Raw genomic sequence first — 6,000 nt, forward strand, 5'->3', positions numbered from 1 at the left:
GACCCGTGGGGGTGCTGCCCTGATGTTGGGGACCAGTCACCCCCCTGGCTGCTGTCACGGCTGTGCCCCATGCGGGGGCCCCGTGGTGGAGCCGTGACACCCCCGTGCGCGGGGCTGCGCCATCGGTGAGCGGCGCATCACTGCCGGCCGGGTTTATCACAACAAAGATAACGCCGGTGTTTGCAGTCGTACAGAGGGAAAGATAAGGGGAAGGAAGAGCTGGGGAGAGCTGGGCGACAAAGATAAATTTACCGTACTGCAGGAAATCGAAATGTGAAACGGAGATCTCAAAGAACTGAAATATTTAAAAAGGTGCAGAGGCTGGGCACACATGCGAGGGCCGGGCAGGGAGCCTGGCTTTGCACACACGTCCTTCCGTGTGGGTCTTGTGCCCACTGTGCTCCCAGGGGCATTTCTCATCCTCACCTTGGGAATGTGTCCCTGCTGCTGCCCCTGCTTCTCCGGGTACTTCTTGTGTGGCTTTATGGTGGGGCCCATCAAAAGAGCAGCTTTAAAAAAAACAAACAGTTATATGTGTCTGCAATTTCTTGGTATAGCAAGGTCACCTGGGCTCCATCTCCTGCTGCCGATGGCTCTCTGTTTTCTAATCACAGGACCTCAAAAGCTGCAGCCAAGAGCGTCAGTCCCCTGCTCTGTGGGACATCGGGGGGGATTTGGGCGGTGAGTTGCGGCACCGCAGCTCCTTCCAGTGTCCCCCGTTCTTTGTCATTCAGGTAAACTGGGAAATCCTCGCTAACCTCAGCTGCACCTGGGCCATGTCCCATGTCTTTAAAATGCCCTTCAGAGTCTAAATGCCCAAGTGAGAGCATCTTAGAGTGTTTTTCTTCTGGCCCATTTAATTTTGAAACAGTGTTGGGGGTACTGCTAATAGTACTAAACCCAATATTTAGGATTGTGGGATTGCCATATAAATAAATAGGAGTTTGTGAAACAAGTTCAGTGGCAGTGAGAATAGAGATGCTGGATTTAACTACTGGGAGCTGAGGAGCTGTGCGTACACCTGGCAGTGAAATTGTCTAGCAAGAATAATGAAACTCGAGTGAAAGGGAACAGCAAACTACTGGTCTACGATGTCGGGAAGGAAATCAACATAACTTGATTGTGTTTAGCGATCCGAGACACATAATTAATAGCATGAGGAGGGACATTTGAAACAAGAGACATTGTGATTGTTTTGAAACCGGCCACCTCTGCATGTGCTGGGCGTAACGTGAACCTTGGCGCCGGGGAGAGGTCTCCTGCTGCTGCTGCCTCTGCTCCCAGCCCATTTGGTGACCTGGAGCAAGGTGTGCAGCCTGCAGCTTGCCCCCGGGGCTCTGCTGCCCACCTTGAGCCTGAAGCACCCAGGGGGTTTCAGGTGGGTTGGCTGGGAAGGGACGAGCCTATCCTGAAATTGAAGTAGTCGGGGCATCAGCCAAATGGTGCAATGAGTGCTGTTTGAGAAGAACCCGCCTGAGTGCTGGTGTCCAATGGTCGTCATGCAAAGTGCTCAAAAATGTTTGTTCCTGAGTTGAGACATCCTAAAAATGCCCAAGGTGGAGGGGATTGATACATCATTATTTTGTGTTATCTTCATCACTAAAATCGCCCTCTGTGCTGGAGCCTGGGTTAGGCCTGACTTGGTTGTGCAAGTGCACCCAGGGAGCTGGAGCCTTCCAGGCCATGCTGCTGAGCTGCCTGACAGCCTTTAGACTTCAGCAGTGAGGCAAACAGAGCTGGCGTGCAGATCTGAGGCGTTAATTGTTTGTTAACCTTTGTGTAACCTCTAGAAAATCCCTGGCGGGGTGATTTCCCAGCCTGGAGCACGCAGCAGCTCCAGGTGCGAAGCAGCGAGGGATGCCCCATACGAGCCTTCCCCAGCTCAGTGGGGTCAGACCCTGGCTGTATGGGGCTGGGGGACCTGACCTGCTGCTCTTGTGTCCGTACACGTCCCTGTGGGGCTACAGGGCAGGACCTTGTGCTCCCCGAGCTGGTTCTGAAGTCAGGAGCAGCCCCATTCAACAGGTGCAGTGCAGCAGTGTGGCTCCGTGACCAGTGGTGTAAAGAAAAACCTGCTAATGCAAACCCATCCCAGCCTCTTGGTCCTTTCCTCTGCCCCTGCCCCTCTCTGTATCTGGGCTCCCCCAGCAGCGCAGGTCCCCAGACCACAGCAAGCAGTTGGTGAAGGCTCAGCCTGCTGCTGGAGGCTGTGCTGAGCCCCCAGGTTGGGGCTGGATCCATCCCAGCCTGTTCCCCACCACCACGCTGCAAGCAATCCTCACACCGTGCGGCCGCCAGATTGCCTTGTCCCTTCCAATGATCGTTAATGCATTTTTTTCCCAGGCAATCAGCAGCACTTTCCCCTCGTCTGGGTGGTCTTCTCCCATTTTGCTCCTTCCAGCCCTGGCACCCGGGGCAGTCACATCCCATCATGCCGGTTCTGGAGCCATTTGTGCTGCTTGCTCTTTCTGTTGCCACCAATTTAGTCGCAGCTCCCTTCTTTCCCTCTCTCCCTCCCTTGTTCTGTTCCCTCTTGTGCTCCCCTTGGTGTGCTTGGGACTGGAGCTCAGCCCCTGCAGCCCCGGGGTGCCGACGCAAATTTTTTAGGAGTGACCAAGTGTCTGCTGGGTTACTGAAGGCTGAACCCCCCTCCACATGGCAACAGTACGCTCCCAAATGCTGCATTTATTATTGCTGTTATTTATTCTTATAAGAGGCAGCATCCTTTGGCCATTTGACCTTTCTTATACATCCTATTCTGTGCCTGCTTACCCCCAACTCGTGTCGCCATGCCCTGCAGGACTGGGCAGTGTGTCTTGCTGCTCCCTGTGTGTCTGTCCCCAGTGCCATGGCCCCAAGCCCACCGAGCTCCATCCCTCCCCAGGCTGCCCTGTTTCAAGTGGTCATTAACACCAGAGCCTTGTCCTCAGCTTATGCAGGCAGCAGCCTGGAGAACAGCCACTCAGCAGTGAACTGCCAAAGACAGAAAAATCTGCACTGGGTATCAATATATACATTATATTTTTGTATATTTCTTTTATATATATATATATGTATAAGATCACTTCGTAAAAGCCCACCCTGTTCCTGGTGCTCTAAGCACCAGTTCAGCAAAACACTTTAAGCGGGTGGCTAAGTGTAAGCTCACACTGAAGTCTGTTGCTGTTCAGCGAAGTGGTTTGGCATGTGCTGAAGTGCTCTGCTGAGCCGGGTTTTCACTGTAGCTCTGTTTTTCCTTGGGCAGAAGAATTAAACTCGGGTTGGTATCACCTATTAATAAGGCAGCAAGTATCTGAGGCAGTACTTGTGCAGTGCAACAGAGCTCATCATTTTTCTATATATGAGCAATTAAGCTGCACCAGGAGGCCTATGTCTTTATATCATCACCTAATGACAGTGCAAAAGTATTCAGGGGAAGGAGAGGGGAAAAAAAATCACATCCATATTTAATTGGCAAAGTTATCACCTTCATTTCAGAGCCCTAACTTACAGCATTTCTGGCCAATTTCCAAGTCGGATCTATTTCCCCAGACTGGAGAGTAAGTAAAAACGTCCTTACATACTTCTGCAACAAAATGCCATTTCAAAGCTCACGAACATGCTCACGACTGCGGTAAGTAACAAAGAGTCTCTTTTCTTCACAGCAAACAGGAGTACCTTTGAGCTGTTAGATTCCTTTCATTTTTTTTTTCAAGGAAATTATTTGTGTTATTGTTATTATCCAGCCCCGCACTTGCCTGTCAGATTACATTTTTCATTGCGCTAAAACAAAAAGCCATCTGGAGCTCCTCGCGTTCTGCTATCAGGATCGGCGGCAGCGTGTCCCTTCTTCAAGCCCGGTGTTTTTATTGCTCCCAAGGTCTTTTTTTTTTTTTTTTCTTTTTTTTCTTAAATTCTCCAGCCCATAGTTTTCGTCTCTATGTCCCCTAGGTCCCTCTAATTCTCGATTGTCTTCCTCGGGTCTTGGTGTCTTTGTGCAGGTTTCCCGTTCCTCGGCCACGCGTTTCTCGGGTGGCAGCGGAGCTGGGAAGTGGAGAACAATATGGGCTGTCAACTTTCATTAAGCATTCGGGGAAATCCACTGCTATTTCGGGTGGCTGTGTCTGCTCAGTCAAATACCTCATTTACCAAGTTCTTCATGTTGTTCTGTGCTTTGCTCAGGCCCCGGGTTTGATGGAGCTACCTGCCTTGTCTCCTTCTCTCTCCTGTCTCTCTGCTGGGAGCTGCACCGGAGGCATGGAGGCACAGAAAGCTCCGAGGTGCCCACGCCAGCACTGCCCTGCTGTCAGCTCACATCTCCTGTGTGTCTCCAGTGCTACCAGGCAGCAGAGCCAGCAGGTGCGTGATGTAGGTGGGGACCATGCAGGGACGCAGTGGTGTGAGCACACAGCTGCCCCTGAGGTGCTCCAGCTGTGCTCCGTGGTGCCCAACACCCCCAGCCCAGGCTGTCCTGGTGGTCGAACACGGTGCAGCAAGGCACGGGCACCCCAGGGTGCCCCAGGGGCACCGCGGTGGGACCCTGGCCCTGACTCCCTCATGGTCCTGGTGAGGAGCCCAGGGGAACCCTGTGGGAGTGGTGGCCCCGGCACCTTCCCCCCACTACCTTTGTCCTGCTCCATCACAGGCCTTTTTTACTTCAGTGTCTGTATTCTGAAGAGACGGGGAAAGGAGAAAAGCGAGAAAAAGGAAAGGAGAAATATCAATAACTTCCATCTCCTTAAACCCAGTAACTAGCCTTTGACACTTCTCTGCCACTTCATCTTCACAAAGCCCTGGCTCTCTGAAGATTAATTGATGTAGGCCACTCAACCTATTTTCAAATCCCTTTCGGTTACCATTTAAAACCTTCTGATTTATTTTTTTTGATAAAGTCACCGAGGCTTTTTATGGATTCTCAAATGATTGTTCAGCTTGACAAATTGGATTCTTAAAGCTGATTCTTTAAAGAAAAGGATGTGGTTTGACAAGACAAGAAACAGCTCATCTTGGAGACAGGAGGATAAATAAAAAAAAAAAAAAGACCCCATTCTTCCACAGGGGTGAGACTCAATGGGTGTCGCGCTCGTCACTGATAATCTTATCTGCCTGTGACGGGTGGGATGGGACAAAAGGACTGGCCGGGCTGGGGGCTGGTGTCTGCTGATGGATAGGAGCGTCCTAGGTGATGGATGTCCCTGCCCTCGGGATGTGATGGATGCCCCTGCCCTTGGGACCAGGCTGTGTAAAGAGCTGGATGCAGCTGGTGAAGGGATGGGGCAGGGAGGCCTGCACCTAGCTGCGGAGCCTAAGCAGGGCCTTCTGGATCCATCTGAACCCGAATGGGGTCGCTCCTGTAAGATGTAAGATCTGCTCCCATACTCGTGGGCAATCACTCGTCTGCACGTACAAATGGCAAGTAGCAAAACCTGCGTGTGGAAACGTGGCCAAGCTGCCTCTCCGAGCCGCTGTGCCGAAGTGAGGAGGGCTGGGAGAGAAACGTCATTAACGTGGCTGTTTAACGAGAGCTCTGCTGCTCCTCTGCCCCAAGGTTGAGCTTGGTGCAGCCTGGAGGCACTGGGGGTGGGCATGAGGGGACACCGAGCTCCAGGGACATGGAGGTGTCCGGTGCTGGGTCCGTGCCCTGCTGTGGGTGCTCCATGCCGCTGCCTCCGTGCCGTGCCTGGGAGCTGGAGCACTTGGTCCTCCCCAGTGAGGCAAGATGTAATCTCCTTCTGTTTAAATAATATTTTAATTGCGGGCTTCTGCTTTCCATTTTTTTTAATTGACTGCCTTTACTTTGAAAATTTCACACCTAGCAGTTGCTCCGAGTAATGGAAATGCATCATAACTCCTACCTGCTCTCTGTGTTGTATGACTCCAGGTGATACTTTACATCTTATTATGATTATTTATTATGATGTCCGGTTTAGTTCTGTAGCAGAGGGAGATCATTAACCTCTCCTGCAGTAAAGAGAACTCTCCATGTTGTTTTCAAAGCCATTAAGGCTTTGAAAACTCCTC

The sequence above is a fragment of the Netta rufina genome, assembly GCF_964035555.1.
Source record: "Netta rufina genome assembly, chromosome: 21".
NCBI lineage: Eukaryota > Metazoa > Chordata > Aves > Anseriformes > Anatidae > Netta > Netta rufina.